At 36.1% G+C, this 22,943-nt stretch overlaps 2 pseudogenes; both read right to left on the bottom strand.

Annotated features, from left to right (window-relative positions):
- Positions 1-14,596: 14,596 nt before the first annotated feature.
- LOC115848481 (phenylalanine--tRNA ligase alpha subunit pseudogene) lies at positions 14,597-15,239 on the bottom strand (annotated as a pseudogene).
- A 118-nt stretch (positions 15,240-15,357) lies between these two features.
- On the bottom strand, positions 15,358-16,042 carry LOC132593296 (tubulin beta chain-like; annotated as a pseudogene).
- Between the last annotated feature and the right edge of the window lie 6,901 nt (positions 16,043-22,943).

The following is a 22,943-nucleotide window of genomic DNA, read 5'->3' as shown; positions in this document are numbered from 1 at the left end:
CATTGTGCTCTTCTCTAAGTTTGCAGCTGAAAGAGAGGCATGAAGATAACAGCCCTGAAAACATTTGGCTCTGTTACTCTCTCATGAAAAATCATGCTTATAAATTTAGGGTATAAGTAGATTTTTTTTTAAATTTAAGACCCCCAAAGATGAGAATTTCTTGAGGATTCTTTATTCTTTCCAAATTGTTACCATCTTTGTATCTTATTGGACTCTAGCTTCTATGTTCAGATCTTTCAGGTTTTCATATATTGATAACATTTTTAAATCTCTTTTGGAATCTTATACATGCCACTTAGCTGAAAATCCTAGAAAGAAATATTCATACATGCCCTTGACCATAGGATGCTGATGGAGCTGTAATTATGTTCACCTCCACTTTGTCATTCAATACTGTAGCCCCTCTGGTTCATCAGAGTTTATGGGGTCTCCAAGAGAAAGTTGCACTGAATCTTCTACAATTCAACATATATGAGCCGTTCTCATCCCACAGTACCAACTGGGAAGAGAAGAGAATTAAGCATCTTCACTGACTTAAGATATAATCTGGTCTCCTCTCTCATTTCTTGAATGCTTTTCTATCTACCCTGTAAGTACTAATTGACTGGTTGTTTGATTAACAAATTGTATTTATTTCTTGATTATTCATACTGATGTACTTCCTCCTTCTTCTCCTTCTTTTCCTTCTTCTCCTTCTTTTCTGATCCTCGATATACTCTACACTTCTGAGCAAGCTGGGAGTACATGTATAAAATTTGCATATATTGGTTTTCCCTCATAAAGGAAATAAGAGTTGCCAGGTTATAAGGAGAACTAATGAGTAATGCATAAGTTATTACAAAGGGAATTTTCTTCCTTCTTATATAAATTTTAGTCCCCCCCCCAAAAATTTCCTGTTGAAATTACTGGATCTTATAAAATAAAGGTGAAACCTTATTTAAAACAACAACAACACCAATGAAAACAACAATGAAAACAAAATTTCTTAAAATGGTTGCCAAGTGAAGCCTAGGTGAGAAATATACTTTGTATTACACAACTTACTACTAAAACAAACAAAAGACATAATGGTTATCATATTATAAAATGGAAAATGGAAAAAAATAATACTGTTTAGTTTTGGATGTTGTTTAACTTCCTAAAACAATACAGATTGAAATACTAGACACTCATTCTGTATCGCTATTTTTCAGCTTCCAATACCTTTAAAGGCAAAATTTGAAAATTATAATGGTTTGCTTATTGTTGCTGTTGCTTCCACTGTTGTTATTCTGTTTACTGCCTTTATTTGACTAGGGTAACAGGCCTTATTAGACTCTCAGATTCTTAGCAGCTTTACTTGAAACTCCGTTTTACTCAGACTATACCCAGAGGGTGCTATTTATCCTTTCTGACCTAAGTACCCTTACGGAGAAGATGAAAAGATCAGTTGCATATAAAATTCCATGGTGAAGTATAAGGTTCTATAAAGTGCATTTCAAGAGAATCATTGTAGAATGTTTAAAATAGAGGCTATTTTTTATTCTCTACATGGTATCTATATAATATTTTCTTATGACTATCCTATATTTTTGAGCAAATTTATTTTATTCTTTAAAAAAACAATGTAATATAAATTACTTTATAAATTTAATTTACAAATTGGAACCAAAACTCAAAGTATTACAATATGTCAAATTTTTTCCTGTTAAAATGAATTTATTTCCTTTTTAATGGAGAAATAGCACCTTTACAGGTTCAATAATTAATTTTAATTCAAGATAGTGGTCTGAAAATTTGTACTTAGAGTTGTTTCCTCCTGAAAATCCCACTGAAATTACAGTAAATATATACAAAATGGAATAAATCCAGAAAAACATAGAGAAAATTGTAAAGCCACCTTGTCTTATTCTGTTCAGGCTGCTATCACAAAAATACCATAGACTGGTTGGTTTATAAACAATAAATATTTGTTTCTCACAGTTCTGGAGGCTGGAAGTCCAAGATCCTGGCACTAGGAGTTTGGTGTCTAGTGAGGGCCCACTGCTTAGGATGGCTGACTTTTCACTGTAACCTCACAAAGTTAAGGGACAGGGCTCCCTCTAGATCTCTTTTATAAGGACACTAATCCCATTTATGAGGGCCCAGCCCTCATGACCTAATGACTCCCAAAGACCTCATCTTCTATCACTTGGGGGTTGGGTTTCAACATGAATTCTTAAGAGACACAAGCATTCAGACCACAGCATACCTGAACAAGTATTTTTTTGTCCCATAAATCTGTAGATACTTTAAAGCAGATGGAGTTGAGGAATAAACCAAACTGAAGAAAATCAGAGACCAAAATAGGCACAGAAAAATCTCCAATAGGTACAGAACACATTTTGCTCAATGAACCCAACTACATTTAGAATTAGCAGGTACAGAGGATTGTATCCTATAGAGTAACTAGTGGAGTGTGATTTTTTCATTAAAACTAAAGTGGTATTCCTTCAAAAAAGTAAGGATCCACTAGGGAATAGAGGAGGGTTCTAAGTATATAGGTCAGTGCTTCAGAATAAATCTCATCTTAATTTGGCTATGGAGAAGGTGACAGATTATTGCAACGACTCCATATTTGCACCAAAGTAAAACCTTTTCTGAAATATGTACAAAGGGGTCCTATGCAGATCTTATATTCCAAGGAAAAGACTACTGGGGAAATAGACTAGAAGATGAGTCAATCAATTTCGTTAATCATCCTAACCTCCATTCATAAAGAGATGGAAATTGAAAAATTAGCAGTAAAAAAAAAATAAAACAAAAAGATAGAAGGTGTAAAATGGATAAACTGAACAGATGACAGCAAAGAAAGAAGAAATAATTTTGGAAATATAGTATAATATTAAAATTCTCATAAATATTCTTAGATTAGAGAAGATAGCACATCCTTAAAGCATGATCAGGTTGTTATTTGAAGGCAGAAAAAAATAACCAAGAAAAAGGAAGGATTTCTGGAAATTAAAAGTATTTTAATATGACATTTGGCTTCCACTCTGGAAATTAAAAGTATTTTAATATGACATTTGGCTTCCACTCTGGAGTATAGAAGGCTAAAAGGAGTGCCACTCTCATCCTTAAAATGTAAAAGACCCAGATTAGCTTTCAAATTAATGATTTCTTTTCAAACCCATTGGAGAGCTGAGGTCTCAGAGCAAAGAAGTGGCCTCAAATCTAAGGAAAGGCAGATATCTGCTGGGAGAGAGGAATATATATTCCTTGCCCGAGGAATGTAAACCAGTTACCTGTAAAAGAATTCATCCAGAATAGTTGATAGGTTAATATAGGCCAAGTGTAGTGTGTTGGGCAGTGTGAAGCCCTTAGAGAATCACAGCTTGGGGAAATAACATTCTTTTGTAGGTTCTCAATGAACAAAACCTATCAGATCTTCACAGAAAATATAAGGAAGACCACTAACAAAGTGTTCAGTATGGTATAGATCTGGGAGAGGAAAACAGCATCTATGCAGGCAACACACGAGATTACACCCAGACCTTTCAACTCTACCTCTCTTGCATTTCTTCTATATAATTTGTGAAGAAAAGGGCAACAAACACTGTTACTCTCAGGTATAAAACTCATTGTAGCTGAGGAAGGGGAAGGGAACAGATAAAAATATTCCTGGATAAGTGGTGGGAAAAGGCACTAGGCCCACACCTATAGCCAGGGCATCTAAGCAGCTGGCTAGTTGCCCTTTTGTTCTCCCTCTCAATTTTCTGTTTCCATGTAAAAGACAAATAAATGATTCCCCCCTCCCCCCCCAAAAAAAGAAAACAGTGAATGCCACACCCTGACACACAGGGATATGGAGCTTGCCTAAAAAGGAGGTTTAATCACAACAACAAAGAATGTTCAATTCCCCACATTCCCTCCCACCACCAAGTTACCAAGCATTGAATGAGAAGTAACAGGAGAAAACTGTTGGAGAGGAATAAGAGAAGAACACAAAAAAACTCTCTGAGGCACAGGGAAAACTTAAAACTCAGAGCCAAACAGGCAGTGCTCTAGAAAACTAACCCAACCCTAAACACAGGTTATAACTACAGATATTTAAAGAGTATGGTGTACTGAGAATAATCATAACAGCAATAAATCTCAAACCCAGATGATCTCCCCAACCAGTAAGACAATGATTGCAAGACTGAATGAAAATCTAAGAGCCAAAAGTATGCTGTCTATAAGAATCCCACTTCAAATATAAATACATAGATTAAAAGAAAAGGAGAAAGATGTACCAAGCAAACACTAACCAAAATAAAGATAATACTTTATTATAAAGCAACATATTTAAAGATGATTACTATACTATCAGACAAAGTAGCCTTCAGTTCAAAGAAAATTACACACGCAAAGAAAATCACAGGCGAGAGAGGACATAATATAATGATGAAGTGGTCAATTCTCCAAGAAATACAGTAATCTTAAATCTGAATGTACCTAAACGGGAAGCTTCAAAAAAAAGGTAAAAGTGAAAAAAAGAAACAGAAAAATTTCAATAATAGTTAAAGAGTTCAATACTCCTTTCTAATTAATTCATAAGACAATTGCAGAGAAACTTCACTCGACAAAACCACAACAAGCTTTCTTTTCAAGTATATATGGAACATTCATCAATACCAACCTTATTCTGCATCATAAAACAGCTCAACAAATTGATAAGATTGGAAATCATATGAAGTATGTACTTGGAACACAAGAAAATTAAAAGTCAATAAAACCAAAATATGTGGAAAATCCACAAAATTTTGAAATTAACTCACTTCTAAATAACTTATGGTCAAAATACTCAACAGAAAAATATTTTGAACTGAATGAAAAGTGTAACATACCAGAAAATTTGAGATGCATCAACAGCAGTACATAGAGTACAACTTATAGCATTAAATGCTTGTATCAGACAAGAAGAAACACCACAAATGAGTGATCTAAGTTTCAAACTTAAGAAACTTAAGAGGAGTAAAATAAACCAAACTGAGACATAAGGAAGGAGAAAATGAAGAAGATGATAATGATAATAAATACAGTAAAATAAGAGAAAAAAGCCAACAGTTTCAAAATTAGCTTTTGAATGTTTTAATAAAATTCATAAATGTTTACACCCTCTGACAAAAAACAAAACACAAACAAAAAAGCAAAAAGAGAGAAGACGCAAATTACTGAAACAATGAAAGAAAAAAAGATAATACTAGAGATCATACATGTGTTAAAATGACCATAATTAAATAGTACTGATATGAACAACTTTATGCCCATAAATGTAACATTTTACATGAAATTGTCATAATTCTTAGAAAAATACAAACTATCAAATCTCATTCAAGAAGAAATAGATAACCTAGATATCTTTTGAATATCTATGTCTTTTTAAGAAAGAATCTTATTTAAAAGCCTTTGAATAAGGAAAACCCCAACCCCAAATAATTTCACTGGTTACTTCTGCCAAATATTAATCTTTTATATCCTCTTCTAGAAAATAGGGGAGGAGGAAATATTTCCCAATTATGAGGCCAGCACTGCCCTAATACCAATATTAGACAAAGATATTACAAGGAAAAAAATGTACAGATCAATAATCCTCATGAACATAACTCAAATGTCCTCCACAAAAGGCATCTATTTATCAATCAAGGTTATTCATCATATTAACAGACTTAACAAGCTCAAGCTCCCATCAGTAGCTACAGAGGAAGCATTTGAAACAACAACAACAACATCAATTTATGATAAACTTTCAGTAAATGTGGAATAAAAAGGGAATTCCTTCACATGAGAAGGGTATCTAAAATAATCACTGTTAACATCATACTTTCTAGTGAAGGCCTGTATGCCTTATCCCTAAAATCAGTAACAAGGGAAGAACAATCTCTCTCCTGATATATACTGAACATTATGCTGTATATGCTAGCCAATATAATAATAAAGTGAAATAAATACAAAGCACACACATTATTAAATTAGAGATAAACATTTTCTTTTGAATTTACTTATTTTTAACATCTTTATTGGAGTATAATTGCTTTACAATGGTGGGTTAGTTTCTGCTGCATAACAAAGTGAATCAACTAAATATATACATATATCCCCATATCTCCTCCCTCTTGCATCTCCTTCCCACTCTCCCTATCCCACCCTGCTACGTGGACAAAAAGAACTGAGCTGATCTCCTTGTGCTATGCGGCTGCTTCCCAAAAGCTATCTATTTTACAGTTGGTAGTGTATATATGTCCATGCCATTCTCTCACTTTGTCCAGGCTTACCTTTTCCCCTCCCCGCATTCTCAAGTCCATTCCCTACATCAGTGTCTTTATTCCTGTTCTGCCCCTAGGTTCTACAGAATCTTTTTTTTTTTTTTTTTTTTTTTTTAGATTCTGTATATATGTGTTAGCATACGGTATTTGTTTTTCTATTTCTGACTTAACTTCACCCTGAATGACAGACTCTAGGTCCATCCACCTCACTACAAATAACTCAATTTCGTTTCTCTTCATGGCTGAGTAATATTCCATTGTATATATGTGCCACAACTTCTTTATCCATTCATCTGTCGATGGACACTTAGGTAGTTTCCATGTCCTGGCTCTTGTAAAGAGAACTGAAATAAACATTGTGGTACATGACTCTTTTTGAATTATGGTTTTCTCAGGGTATATGCCCAGTAGTGGGATTGTTGGGTTGTATGGTAGTTCTATTTTTAGTTTTTTAAGGAACCTCCATACTGTTCTCCATAGTGGCTGTATCAATTTACATTCCCACCAGCAGTGCAAGAGGGTTCCTTTGCTCCACATCCTCTCCAGCATTTATTTTTTCTAGATTTTTTGTTGATGGCCATTCTGACAAGTGTGAGGTGATAACTCATTGTAAATTTGATTTGCAGTTCTCTAATGATTAGTGATGTTGAGTGTCCTTTCATGTGTTCATTGGCAATCTGTACATCATCTTTGGAGAAATGTCTATTCAGGTATTCTGCCCATTTTTGGATTGGGTTGTTTGTGTTTTTGATATTGAGCTCCATGAGCTGCTTGTATGTTTTGGAGATTAATCCTTTGTCAACTGCTTCATTTGCAAATATTTTCTCCCATTTTGAGGATTGTCTTTTCATCTTGTTTATGGTTTCCTTTGCTGTGCCCAAGCTTTGAAGTTTCATTAGGTCCCATTTCTTTATTTTTGTTTTTATTTCCATTTCTCTAGGAGGTGGGTCAAAAGGCATCTTGCTGTGATTTATGTGATAGAATGTTCTGCCTATGTTTTCCTCTAAGAGTTTTATAGTGTCTGGCCTTACATTTAGGGCTTTAATACATTTTGAGTTTATTTTTGTGTGTGGTGTTAGGGAGTGTTCTAATTTCATTCTTTTGCATGTAGCTGTCCAGTTTTCCAAGCACCACTTGTTGAAGAGGCTATCTTTTCTCCATTGTATATTCTTGCCTCCTTATCAAAGATAAAGTGACCACATGGGTGTGGGTTTAACTCTGGGCTTTCTATCCTGTTTCACTGATATATATTTCTGTTTTTTGTGCCAGTACCATACTGTCTTGATTACTGTAGCTTTGTAGTATATTCTGAAGTCAGGGAACCTGATTCCTCTAGCTCCATTTTTTTTCTCAAGGGTGCTTTTGCTATTCTGGGTCCTTTGTGTTTCCATACAAACTGTGAAAATTTTTGTTCTAGTTCTGTGAAAAATGCCAGTGGTAGTTTGATAGGGATTGTATTGAATCTGTAGATTGCTTTGGGTAGTAGAGTCATGTTCATAATGTTGATTCTTCCAATCCACGAACATGGTATAGCTCTTCATCTGTTTGTATCATCTTTAATTTCTTTCATCAGTGTCTTATAGTTTTCTGCATACAAGTGTTTTGTTTCCTTAGGTAGGTTTATTCCTAGGTATTTTATTCTTTTTGTTGCAATGGTAAATGGGAGTGTTTCCTTAATTTCTTTTTCAGATTTTTCATCATCAGTGTGTAGGAATGCAAGAGATTTCTGTGAAGTAATTTTGTATTCTTCTACTTTCCCAAATTCATTGATTAGCTCTAGTAGTTTTCTGGTGGCATTTTTAGGCTTCTCTCTTTATAGTATCATGTCATCTACAAACAGTGAGAATTTTACTTCTTCTTTTACAATTTGGATCCCTTTTATTTCTTTTTCTTCTCTGATAGCTGTGGCTAAAATTTCCAAACCTATGTTTAATAATAGTAGTGAGAGTGGGCAACCTTGTCTTTTTCCTGATCTTAGTGGAAATGATTTCAGTTTTTCACCCCTGACAACAATGTTGGCTGTGGGTTTGTCATATATAGCTCTTATTATATTGAGGTAAGTTCCCTCTTTGCCCACATTCTGAAGGGTTTTTATCATGAATGTGTGTTGAATTTTGTTGAAAGCTTTCTCTGCATCTATTGAGATGATCATATAGTTTTTCTCCTTCAGTTTGTTAATATGTTGTATCACATTGATTGATTTGTGTATATTGAAGGATCCTTGCATTCCTGGGATAAACTCCACTTGATCATGGTGTATCATCCTTTTAATGTGCTGTTGGATTCTGTTTTCTAGTGTTTCATTGAGGATATTTGCATCTCTTTTTATCAGTAATATTGGTCTGTAGTTTTCTTTTTTGTGACATCTTTGTCTGGTCTTGGTATCATGGTGATGGTGGCCTCATAGTATGAGCTTGGGAGTGTTCCTCCCTCTGCTCTATTTTGGAAGAGTTTGAGAAGGATAGATGTTAGCTCTTCTCTGAATTTTGGATAGAATTTGCCAGTGAAGCCATGTGGTCCTGGGCTTTTGTTTGTTGGAAAATTTTCAATCACGGTGTCAATTTCAGTGCTTGTGACTGGTCTGTTTATGTTTTCTATTCTTCCTTGTTCAGTCTCATAAGGTTTATTTTTCTTGAATTTTTCCATTTCTTCCAGGTTGTTCATTTTATTGGCATATAGTTTCTTGTAGTAATCTCTCACGATCCTTTGCATTTCTTCAGTGTCAGTTGTTAACTTCTTTTTCATTTCTCATTCTGTTGATTTGAGTCTTCTCCTTTTTTTTCTTGATGAGTCTGGTTACTGGTTTCTCAATTTTGTTTATCTTCTCAGAGAACCAGCTTTTAGTTTTATTGATCTTTGCTATCGTTTCCTTCATTTCTGATCTGATCTTTATGATTTCTGCTAACTTTTTTTGTTCTTCTTCTTCTTCTTTCTCTAATTGCTTTCATTGTAAGGTTAGGCTGTTTTTTTGAGATATTTCTTGTTTCTTGAGGTAAGATTGTATTGCTATAAACTTCTTTCTTAGAACAGTTTTGCTGCATCCCATAGGTTTTGGGTCATCGTGTTTCATTGTCATTTGTTTCTAGGTATTTTTTTTCCTCTTTGATTTCTTCCATGATCTCTTGGTTATTTAGTAGTGTATTGTTTAGCTTCCATGTATTTGTATTTTTTATAGATTTTTTCCTGTAACTGATATCTAGTCTCATAGCATTGTGTTTGGAAAAGATGCTTGATATGATTTCAATTTTCTTAAATTTACCAAGGCTTGATTTGTGACCCAAGATAAGATCTATCTGTCATAACATATTATAAGATATGTTCCATGTGCACTTGAGAAGAAAGTGTATTCTGTTGTTTTTGGATGAAATGTCCTATTAAATATCAGTTAAGTCATTCTTCTTTAATGTATCACTTAAAGCTTCTGTTTCCTTACTTATTTTCATTTTGGATGATCTGTCCATCCAAAGTCCCCTACTATGATTGTGTTACTGTCATTTATCCCTTTTATGGCTGTTAGCATTTGCCTTATGTATTGAGGTGCTCCTATGTTGAGTGCATAAATATTTACAATTGTTATATCTTCTTGGATTGATCCCTTGATCATTATGAAGTGTCCTTCTTTGTCTCTTGTAATAGTCTTTATTTTAAAGTCTATTTTTTCTGATATGAGAATTGCTGCTCCAGCTTTCTTTTGATTTCCATTTGTATGGAATATCTTTTTCCATCTCCTTACTTTCAGTCTGTATGTGTCCCTAGGTCTGAAGTTGGTTTCTTGTAGACAGCATATATATGGGTCTTGTTTTTGTATCCATTCAGGCAGTCTATGTCTTTAGGTTGGAGCATTTAATCCATTCACATTTAGGGTAATTATCGATATGTATGTTCCTATTACCATTTTCTAAATTGTGTTGGGTTTGTTTTTCTAGGTCTGTTCCTTCTCTTGTGTTCCCTGCCTAGAGATGTTCCTTTAGCATTTGTTGTAAAGCTGGTTTGGTGGTGCTGAATTCTTTTAGCTTTTGCTTGTCTGTAAAGGTTTTAATTTCTCCACTGAATCTGAATGAGATCCTGGCTGGGTAGAGTTATCTTGGTTGTAGTTTCTTCCCATTCGTCACTTTAAATATGTCCTGCCACTCCCTTCTGGCTTTCAGTGTTTCTGCTGACAGATTAGCTGTTAACCTTATGGGGATTCCCCTGTATGTTATTTGTTGTTTTTCCCTTGCTGTTTATAATATTTTTTCTTTGTATTTAATTTTTGCTAGTTTGATTAATACGTGTCTTGGCGTGTTTCTCCTTGGATTTATCCTGTTTGGGACTCTCTGCGCTTCCTGGACTTGATTGACTATTTCCTTTCCATATTATGAAAGTTTTCAATTATAATCTCTTCAAATATTTTTTCAGTCCCTTTCTATTTCTCTTCTTCTTCTGCAACCCCTATAATTCAAATGTTGGTTCATTTAATGTTGTCCCAGAGTTCTCTGAGACTGTCCTCAGTTCTTTTCATTCTTTTCCTTTATTCTACTCTGTGGTAGTTATTTCCACTATTTTATCTTCCAGGTCACTTATCCGTTCTTCTGCCTCAGTTGTTCTGCTCTTGATTCCTTCTAGAGAATTTTTAATTTCATTTGTTGTGTTGTTCATCATTGTTTGTATGCTCTTTAGTGCTTCTAGGTTCTTGTTAATCATTTTTTGTATTTTTTTCTATTCTATTTGCAAAATTTGGGGTCATCTTTACTATCATTACTCTGAATTCTTTTCCAGGTAGACTGCCTATTTCCTCTTCATTTGTTTGATCTGTGTATTTTTACCTTGCTCCTTCATCTGCTGTGTATTTATCTGTCTTTCCATTTTGGTTAACTTACTGTGTTTGGGGTCTCCTTTTCTCAGGCCTGAAGTTTGTAGTTCTCATTCTTTTTGGTGTCTGCCACCAGTAGGTAAGGTTGGTTCAGTGGCTTGTGTAGGCTTCCTCTTGGAGTGGACTCGTGCCTGTGTTCTTGTGGGTGGGGCTGGATCTTGTTTTTCTGGTGGGAAAGACCGCATCCATTTTGTTTTGGGGTGTATGTGAACTTATTATGGCTTTAGGCAGCCTCTCTGCTAATGGGTGGTGTTGTGTTCCTGTCTTGCTAGTTGTTTGGCATGGGGTGTCCAGAAGTGTAGCTTGCTGGTTGTTGAGTGGATTTGGGTCTTAGCATTGAGATGGAGATCTCTGGGAGGACTTTTGCCATTTGATATTACTTGGAGCCGGGAGGTCTCTGGTGGACCAATGTCCTGAACTCAGCTGTCCCACCTAGGAAGCTCAGGCCTAACTTCTGAGCAGAGCACCACGATCCTTTCAGCCACATGGCTCAGAGAAAAGGGAGAAAATAAATAAATTATATAAAATATAGTTACTAAAATAATAATTTAAAAATATTAAAAATTAAAAAAGAGAAAAGTAAAAAAAGAAAATGAAAGAAAGGAGAGTAACCATATCAATAAACAAATCCACCAATGATAATAAGTACTAAAAACTTTATTTAAAAAAATCAGACTGACAGAACTTTAGGACAAATGGTAAAAGGAAACCTATTCAGAGAAAATCACACAAAGAAGCATACACATACACACAAAAAGAAAAAAAGGAAAAAAATATATAAATATAAAAAAGCAAGAGAGCAACCAAATCAATAAACAAATCTACCAATGATAATAAGCTCTAATACTAAGAGAACCATAAAACCAGAAACAAATTAGATGCAGAAAGCAAACCCCAAGTCTGCAGTTGCTCCCAAAGTCCACCGCCTCTATTTTGGGATGATTCGTTGTCTATTCAGGTATTCCACAGATGCAGGGTACATCAAGCTGATTGTGGAGATTTTATTCACTGCTTCTGAGGCTGCTGGGAGAAATTTCCCTTTCCCTCTTTGTTTGCACAGATTCTGGTGTTCAGCTTTGGATTTGGCCCCACCTCTGCATGTAGGTCACCTGAAGTCCTCTCTTCCCTACCCAGACAAGACAGGGTTAAAGTAACAGCTGATTAGGAGGCTCTGGCTCACTCAGGCCAGGGGGGAAGGAGGGGCATGGAATGCAGGGTGAGCCTGTGGTGGCAGAGGCTGGCGTGATGTTGCAGCAGCCTTAGGTGTGCTGTACGTTCTCCTGGGGAAGTTGTCCCTGGGTCATGGGACCCTGGAAGAGGCAGGGTGCACTGACTCCCAGGAAGGGAGGTGTGGATAGTGACCTGTGTTTGCACACAGGCTTCTTGGTGGCTGCAGCAGCAGCCTTAGTGTTTCATGCCTGTCTCTGGTGTCTGCACTGATAGCCACAGCTCATGCCCATCTGTGAAGCTCATTTAGGTGGTGTTCTGAATCTCCTCTTCTTGCGCACCCCAAAACAATGGTCCCTTGCCTCTTAGGCAGGTCCAGACTTTTTCCCAGACTCCCTCCAGTTAGCTGTGGCAAACTAGCCCCCTTCAAGATGTGGTCATGCAGCCAACCCCAGTCCTCCCTCTGGGATCTGACTTCCAAAGTCAGAGCTTCAGCTCCCAGCCCCCAGACCCCCCTGGCGGGTGAGCAGACAAGCCTCTCAGCCTGGTGAGTGCTGGTCAGCACCAATCTTCTGTGCAGGAATCTCTGCGCTTTGCCCTGTGCACCCCTGTTGCTGTGGTCTCTTCTGTGGCTCTGAAGCTTCCCCCCAGCCCACCCCCTTCTCTGCCAGTGAAGACGCTTCCTAGTGTGTGGAAACTTTTCTTCCTTCACAACTCCCTCCCTGAGGTGCTGGTCCCATCCCTATTCTTTTGTCTCTGTTTTTTCTTTTGCCTTACCCAGGTAATTGGGGAGTTTTTTACCTTTTGGGAGCTCTGAGGTCTTCTGCCAGCATTCAGTAGTTGTTCTGTAGGAGTTGTTCCACATGTAGATGTATTTTTGATGTATTTGTGGGGAGGAAGGTGATCTCCATGTCTTACTCCTCCGTCATATTGAAGGTCCCCCCAACATAATCATTTTCTATTCACAGATGAAATAATTTTCTATGTGGAAAATCTGAAAAACTCAGATATTTTTCTAGAATTAATAGAGTTTATCAAGTTTTAGTAAATAAAGTCAGCCTAAAAATATAAATTTTATTCCTACCTACTGGCAAGAAACAATTGGAATTTAAAAAATTTAATTTACTGTAGCACTAAATAAAATTGAAAGATTAGGTAGAAACCTAACAAAAATATATTCATGTTCTCTGTGTTGAAAACTATAAAGCACAAATGAAAATAATTAAACAACAAACAGCTGAAGAGATATACCATTTTCTTAGACAGGAAAACTCAATATTTTTAGGAAATAAATTATCCACAATTTGATCTGCAGATTCAGTGCAACCCTAATTAAAATTCCAGCATGATTTTTGTAGATATCTTATGGGTGAGTGTAAAATTTATATGGAAAGACAAAGAAACTTGAATTGACAAAAATGATTTTAAAACTGAAGAACAAATTTGGAAGATTCACACATTTCAATTTAAATATTTACTTGAAAGCTACACTAATCAAGACAGTATGATATTGGAAAGAAGATATATCCACAGATTGATGGAACAGAATTAGACTAGAAAATAGATTTCCCCAAATTTATTCAATAGAATTTTTTTAAACAAAGTTAGAAAGCCATCCACTGGATGCCTTCTTCTCCCCTTTTTCCCCTTCCATTTTTCTTCTACCCCACCACCTGCCCCCACCCACCCCCCCAACAAATTATATTATCTATACCTGAATCCCAGTTCGGCCGCTCAGGTGGCACAAGGGACTACTACCATCATCTGCAGGTTCATCTTAGGCTCACCAGCTCCCAGACACTGCTAATGCCACATTTGATCATAGTCAGGTGCTCCAGGGAGAGGCCCCAGGCAACACCTGACAGGTTCTCAGGGAGCCCCATGGGCAGCAGCATCTCAGGGCAGAAGAGTCCAGAGCTCCGGACCTCCACCCACTTCTTTAGGCCTTGGTGGTAACTGAACGCCTCCTCGCTGGGCTCTGTGTAGGGATTGTAGGCTGCCTTGAAATGAATGATACCAGATTGGTGAAGAACTCCCTCATGATGTCCACGAGATGGCCTGGGATGAGGTGGTGGTCAGCCACAATGTCTAACATCTGGTGGAATTCAGCCAGGTGCGAGTCCGCCAGGTCTTGTTCCAGAACACACCGTTGGTGTTTAGGTTCTTGGTGGGGCACAATGGACTTGCCCAGGGTGGAAGCGGCAGAGCGCACTGAGCTGACGGTCGTGGTGTGTGTGCTTGTGCAGCAGGCTTTTCCCGTCTCGTCCTGCTCCCTGCAGTCCCGGTTGTTCCCCCATGAGTGGCGGCTGACCTAGGACCAGGCCTGCTTGACCTGCTGGACATAGTCCACTGGCAGCTGCAGGGCCTCTGCTGGGTATCCCAGGAAGAAGGTGTCATGCTAGTCGTGTGCTGAGTGATGCTGGGGCTGGAAAAGGGCATCAAAAAAAAAAATCCAGAAGGATTGCTTGAGGAGATGGTCTGTTGGCAACCCTGTGAACCTCAACTCCAGAAAGATCAGCCGGAGAGCTGGGTGCAGACCTTGAGTAGGGTGTGCAGGTGTCCGCTGTTGTGGAGGATCCTGGGGGCTGAGAAGTTGTAGGGCTTAAAGGACGGTCCCACTCAGAACTGCTGGAAATCATCTCTGGGGCCAGTTCCACCTCCTGCTTGGAGATGCTGGTGCTGAAGATGCTGCCTTTTCTTACCCAGCAGGTTACTTCAGGGTTACTTCAGTCAGCAGCTTCCTGTTTCTGAGCTCACTTCTCTCCTCCTTGCCTGCCCTCCCGGGACCAGGTGGAGCCACCACTGCACCTCATCCTCCACGCTGTCCACCACTCTGAACAACCGGGTCTTATTGGGCACACCTTTGTCCACTCGGAGTCACTTGTTGGACAAGGCTTTGCTGAAGCCTGTTTTGTCGCTGGGCAGTCACAGGAGTTGCCTCTGGCCAGGCCTTGGGGCAGAAGGGGCAAGACTTGTTAAGAAACACCCAGGGCTCCTGGCTGCCCTCTCCGGGCGTCGTCCTTACCCTCGGCTGTAGGCTCCCACCATCCGATTAGAATATTTTAAGAAATATTATGTATTGTACTGTTGCCGGTGAAGGTGGCAGACATTTACATGCCCCTGGGGCGGAATGTCACAGACAGCTGTTTTCACAATGTTGGCCATCCACTGGACAGAATAGCTGCTCTTCTTGTTTTGGATGTTAAGCATCTGTTCGTCCACCACCTTCATGGACATACAGCTTCTGAACACGATGGTCACAGTCAGATAGCAGCCATGGCAGAGGCCACAGGTGGCCATCATATTCTTGGTGTCTGACATCTGCTGGGTAAGCTCCGGCACTGTCAGGGCCCAGTGCTGCTGGTTTTCCTGGCTGCTTAACACAGCAAAGCCGACATGAAGAAGTGCAGGTGTGGGAAGGGGACCTTGTTCATGCCAGCTTGCGCAGGTCAGCATTGAGCTGGTTGGGGAAGGACAGGCAGGTAATGACCCCACTCGTGGTGGCCAACTCCAGGTGGTCCAGGTCATTGTAGGTGGGCGTGGTCAGCTTTATGGTTCTGAATCAGACGTAATGGAGAGCATCATTATCAATGCAGTAGGTCTCATCTGTGTTTTCTACCAGCTGGTGGACCGAGTAGGTGGTATTATAGGGCTCCACCATCCTATCTGACACCTCAGGCAAGGGCGCCATGCTGAAAATGTTCATGTTCCTATCTAGATATGCCTCCTGGATCTTGGTGATGAGAAGAGTACGCATCCCAGATCCAGTCCCTCCACCCAGGGAGTGGGTCATCTGGAAGCCATGCAGGCAGTCACAGCTCTCAGCCTCCTTCTTCAGGACATCTTAATAATGAAAAATTACTTGTAGTTCTAAATGAAAAATATAAAACTATAAAACATCTACAAAATGTTCTTTTTAGAAGAAATTATAGGAGAAAATTTACCTGACTGTGGTTTAGGCAGAGAGATATTAGATACAACACCAAAAGCATGATCTATTTAGGAAAAGAAAAGATAAATTGAACTTTTTATAAATATAAATTGAATTTTTTTAAAATGAAAATTACTATTCTGCAAATGATACTACTAAGTAAATAGAACGACAAGAGACACACTCATAGAAAATATTTACAAATCAAATTTCCATTTCAGGACTTGTTTCCAGAATATAAAAATAAATCTAAATCTCAAAACTCAGCAATAAAAATCAATAAACAATATGTGGGAAAGATCTGAAGATAGGTGTCACCAAAGAAGATGGAGATATGGCAAATAAGCATATGAAAAGATGCTCGACATTTTTAATCTTTAGGGAGTTGCAACTTAAAACTTCAGTGAGGTAACTATACACCTATCAAAATGCCAAAACAAGCAAACAAAGTAACAATAACAACGCTGGCAATAGCAAGTGGTGCTAACGATGCAATCCCCTAGAAGTCTCATACATTTTTATTAGAAATGCAAAACTCTACAGCCACATTAGAAAACATTTTGGCAGTATTTTATAAAGTTGAATGTGCTTCTATTTACCATAGGACCCAGCAGTATTACTCCAAGGCAAATGAAAACATATGTTCGCGCGCACACACACACATGCACACTAAATATTTATAACAGCTTTATTCACAGTCACCAAATATTGGAAACAAAACAAATGTTTCTCAACCAGTGAATGGATAAACAAACTTTTGTATATTCTAACAAATAGATGACTCCCAAATCTTCAATGTAACTGGCTAAGTGAATGAAGTTAGACACCAAATACTATATATTGTATGATTCCATTAATATATGCTATTTTGGAAAAGGCAATACCATAAGTATAGAAAATTAGATGAATTGGTGCCACACATTGGGTTTTGAGAGGGAGAGGATGAATATAAAGAGACTGTATTTGGGATGGAACTGTTCTTCGTGAAACTGTAGTGGTGAATATACAGTTCTATGAATTTGTCAAAACCTGTGGAACCATACATAAGAGAGTGATTTTTATATACAATTTTAAATTTAAAAAATCAGGATTGTGAGATAGAAGGAGTGTGACAAAATAACTGAACTACAATTGAGTCAAATAACCATACTGAAGGGGATGGGAATAAAAAGAATCTCATTTTAAATAATTTTGGAAAGTAGTGTTTTGACCAGATATTGTAAGGGTAAATGTATAAAGAAATGTATCCAAACACTCTAGTTAGTAAATGTGTTTCTCCCTTGGATATGGCTGAACAAATCTAAAACTATTGTTATAAGAGGGTTGAACAAATAAGTAAATTTTTTGTACATGATGAGAGCCATGTTTCTGACTTTTTTTTTGGAGGGGAGTTATAAATAACTAAATGGGGAAAATTAGAATAAACCTTGCAGTGCTGGATTGGAGTAAGTATCAGTACAGACATATAGATGATAAGTGACAGATTACACACATACATGCATACGTAATTATTGATGTGTATTTATGCAGGAATTGGTAAATATATATTCCTAGATCTTTTCACTAAGAAGAAATAGAAGCAATAACAATAAGTACACCTAATGTCCAGATCTCGGTTTCTAAATATAATTTTCCAATAAAAAGATTCAAGGGTCCTTGGTGAAACTATTGATTTCAGGGCTGTGGGAAGAAAACTACAAGATGAGCCTAGAGCATCTAGCAGTGTCAGAGATGAATACATTTAATGAAAAATAGATGGAGGCATGTTAAAAGGGCACAGGAGTCAACCTGAAAGAGCTCTCAATGGACAAAGCTGCTGGAACAACTTGAGCAACAAAATATTGAATGCCAGAATAGGATTATAACCCCCAAATAAAATAAATATGCATGAGTCCACATGTATAAATAACTAACTGAACAAATAAATGGGAAGAAAGCACATCTCTTCCTTATAGAAGAATAGATGTAGGAGGAGTGAGGGATAGAGAAAATCATCATTAGAACACTACAGTAAAAACTGCTACAGGCAAGATCCTCAGTGAGTGATAAAATTAGTGAACATTTAAGCAGAAGTTGTATATTCATATTGTCAAAATATTTCCCCCAATTATTTAGTAATTAAAAAAGGAATAATAGTGACTTTATAATGTAGAATCCTTAAATATACATACTTCACCAAATTAAGGTAGTATCAGTAATATTTGTCAACATAATGTATACCCTAATATGGTGCACTGAGAGCCATCACTTCTGTGATAGCCTTCCCCAAAATACATTATAGCATACAAAGAAGAACAACAGCAAAAATAGGCAAAGCCAGACTTCTCTTTGAAATTATTCCATGGTATGCAACAAAGGAGAAATTTCCCCAGAATTTTGATGGAAATTCATTTTGAACTCAGAATTATATAACTAGCAAAAATTAAGATGGAAAGGGCAAAAAAGATATTTGTAGACATGCAGTGTCTTGGAGTGTTCTGTGATGAGAAAATGCTAGCCAAACTCAAATTGAGGGACATTACAAAAATAAAGTGGCCATTGCTGTTCAGAATGTTCAAGGTCTTGAACTATATGAAAAGACCAGGGAACTTTCACAGATAAGTGATATAACAACTAAATGCAAGGTGAGATCCTGGAATGTATCCTGGAACAGTAAAAGTCTATTAGTTGGGTGGGGGGGGGGGGGCGGGGAAGGTAAACTGCACAAATTCTACTGTTTAATAGTACTGAACCAAAGTTAGTTTCTTAGTTTCATTAATAGTACTGTACCAAAGTTACTTTCTTAGTTTATTAATAGTACTGTACTAAAGTTACTTTCTTAGTTTTGATAATTGTCCTATATTATGTAAGATAAATATTCACAAAGGAAAACTTAGAGGATACAATGGGACTGTCTGTAGTATTTTTGCAACTCTCTAAGTCTAAAATCATAAGATTGATCTTTTTTAAGTTTTAAAGTTTTGTAGGATAACATTGAGAAAATTTTCCTAAACCAAGAGCAAAAGTCAATGATGTGAAAAATATCACAGAAAATTCATGAATATAAAATATCAATCCAAGTAGGTCCAACAATCAGAAAGAAAATCATAAAGGAAATATTAGAAACAAATTATCAGAATTTAGAAACAATAAGAGCCATTCGATTAAATGTATCCACTAAATGACTCAAAAATAAATGTTAAAATCCCTTTTCCTAAAGGCACAACAGATTTTCAAATCCCATGGACAAAGAGAAGTTTGCATAAGTTTTGAGAAATAATAGCACACAAAGAAGAGCAACAATAAAAATAGGCAATGCCAGACTTCTCTTTGAAGTTATTCCATGGTATGCAACAAAGGAGACATTTCCCCAGAATTTTGATGGGAATTAATTTTGAACTTAGAATTATATATCTAGCAAAAATTAAGACAGAAAGGACAAAAAAAGATATTGGTAGACATGCAGGGTCTTGGAGTGTCTGTTATCATATTTGTCATTTCCAGAAGAAGATATCCCTTGAACATATGCTCCAGCAAAATGTAAAGGGAGTCAAGAACATGGAAAATGAAGAACAGCAATTCCCACTGAAAAACATTCCAGGACGAAATGGGCAATCCCTTTAGAAAGCAGTCAGTGTTATGTAGAACAGTATCAAAGTACTATGATAAAGAATCTGGAAAATGTCATGGGTGTTATGAGGATATTTTATGATTCTTTTGCCAACTCTAAAAAATCAAAAGTAATTAGTCTCCAAGAAAAACAAAACTACACAAAATTATAATCCAAATTGAAGCAAAATGAAAATGCAACTTTTTTAGTAAAGAAAATTTAATACATTTATTTTTATTTATTATTAATATAAATAAACAGGGAGAGGAAACTTCGGGAGGTGATGGGTATGTTTATAGCATTGATTGTGGTGATGACTTGACAAGTGTATACTTACCTGCAAACTCATCAAGATGTATACACTACATAAGTACAACTTTTTTGTGTCAGTAGTACCTCAATAAACTGGTTAAAAGATGTGATAAATTTAACTTAAAGATAAATTGCTCTTTTTAAAAAAAATTTGCAGTTTTTGTACCATTTTGCTTATGTTTCTCTATACTTGTTCTTTCTTCTCGATGCGCTTTGTAACAAACAATATTTACATGAAAATGTAAATGTTCTTTATTTGTTTCAATGTTAGAATCAAACTGTAACAAAACAAGGGTATTTTAATTTTTATAAGAGGACAAACTGTAAATTTGATAAACCATATCAATGGAATTTTAATGGTCTGAGTATCTTAAGCTGGAATGTAGAGTTAGGGAGAATTTGAGTAGGTAAATGTAAGGATACTAGCGTTTTTAAAAATCTTACATGGAGGTGTCTTCATTTAGAGAGATAAGAAACAGATTTACATATATTATTTAAAATTAAATTATATATATATGAAAAACTAATTTAGTAACAATAGGATAGAAAAGGTAAAAAAAAAATGCCCTAAGGCAAAATCCATCCTATTTCAGTAGAGAAAATACATACAAATAGTTTAAAATTGATAAATCAAGAAGGAAAAATAAAATGATATCCTTTAGAATTTCATTAAAATTACCAGACCTAAAATAGAAACTTCTAAATGCTGTTAAATCAAGGAGTGTTACAAGAAGCGGGTCAGAATAATTTAAATTTTCAGTTAATATTCTAATGTAATGGTTTGAATTTTCTTTTTTTACTTTTTTTTACCATACATATGAATTATTTTATTAATAATATTTTACTATATCACTTTATAAAATAAATTCAAATTTTCTTAAGATTAGTTTTTATTGGAAAACTATAATTTCTATTAAGTCTGCTATTTATTTTAAACTTGCTTGACCTATGGTTTTCTTTGGGAAAAAACACAATTGAGAGGAATTGCTATAGAACATATGAAAATAAATGAAAAAATATGTAGAAAAACTAAATGGGACTTACCATACAATTTTATATATATTCTGTGGCAAAAATCTTGTAGTCTTCAGAGTGAGTTATTCTACAGCATTAAAAATATTTCCTCAATTATTTTGCTATTAACTTAGTTATTGTAACAAAAATAATTTAATTTATAATGCTAAGAGACAGTGATGTGAATTCTGATATTTCACAGTAACATAAATGAAATGTAACACATCAGATTTGGTGATCTTTTAATTAATTACTTAAAATTGAATATCTTTTCCAACTGAAGAAATTAAATAACTAAAATTCAGCCAAAGTAAAGAAAATCTATTGAGAAAAAATAAATCAGTTAAAAATGTTACAGATTTCTTTATCGTACTTGTAAAACTCAATAAAATAAAGAGTTTTGATCTAATTTTTATAAACTTGAGTAGACATATAAACATATGATTTTACAAACTTGTTTATGCTATTGGGAAATGTATTTCATTTTCATCTCTTCTCAGTTCTCTGCATGAGGCCTAAAGAGTGAACTAAGGCCAAGCAAACCATACTGAACAGAACAAGGACAAGACACAAACAAATGTTTAATGAGGGTATTTTGTTTCCAAATAATCCATAGTGAGTAGTCCTATGAAAGTAGATGGCAAAATGTATTCACAAAGAACTGGTGATTTTTTGAGTAAAGTATATTAAAAAGAGTCAAATTGTTATTCATACTATAAATGAAAGAGATTAGTTCACATCTCTGATGAGTAATATAGAATACCATATAAAATTAGATTAACTTTTTTGTTTATTCAGTTAATGCTATTCAAAGCCTACTAGATGAATAGCTTCATTTCTGAATGCTGAGTATATTATTAGTGAACAAACTCTGACAAGAGTCTATAACCTGGTATGAGTAACCCAAAATAAACAGTTAAACAGATAAATCATTTAATTAGAGGTGAAGAGACAAAGGCATGATGCTATATTTCCTAAATATTATGAATAAACAGTAGTATGAAGAAATAGTGAATAATAAGGACAAGTGTCTGTACTGGTGGTCAGGTAAGGCTTTTCTGAGGAGATGATATTTAATTTGAGGCATGAAAAATGGAGGCAAGCTAGTTATATAAGAAATGAGGGGACTGAGGTGAGTAGGAAATGAATTTTAGAAGGAGGGACATCATATGCAAAACCTTAGCAGTGGGAGAAATACACTGACCTTTTCTGGTGTAGTAAAGAAAGAAAAAGAAATTGAGAGTGAGAAAATAACAGTTCTGTACATTTAAACACAATATGTGAATAGTATAGAGTGTGTGTGTGCACGTCTGTGTATGTGTCTGCATTGTAAATACTGAGACCAGTTACAATTAGTGTTTTTATTAAGATTTTTCTCAACTTTGAAATTCCTAGTTTATTTATTCTGACTTTGGATATACCCTATCACACCACCATTTCTCTTTCTTATCCTTTCTTCTTTTTTTTTTAAACATCTTTATTAGAGTATAATTGCTTTACAATGGTGTGTTAGTTTCTGCTTTATAACAAAGTGAATCAGCTATACATATACATATATCCCCATATCTCTTGCGAATCCCTCCCTCCCACCCTCCCTATCCCACTCCTCTAGGTGGTCACAAAGCACCGAGCTGATCTCCCTGTGCTACACGGCTGCTTCCCACTAGATATCTATTTTATGTTTGGTAGTGTATATATGTCCATGCCACTCTCTCACTTTGCCACAGCTTAACCTTCCCCCTCCCCATATCCTCAAGTCCATTCTCTAGTAGGTCTGTGTCTTTATTCCCATCTTGCCTCTAGGTTCTTCAT

Source organism: Globicephala melas, chromosome 3 (assembly GCF_963455315.2).
Source record: "Globicephala melas chromosome 3, mGloMel1.2, whole genome shotgun sequence".
In the NCBI taxonomy this organism is placed as follows: domain Eukaryota; kingdom Metazoa; phylum Chordata; class Mammalia; order Artiodactyla; family Delphinidae; genus Globicephala; species Globicephala melas.
This window is presented reverse-complemented; position numbering and strand designations above follow the sequence as displayed.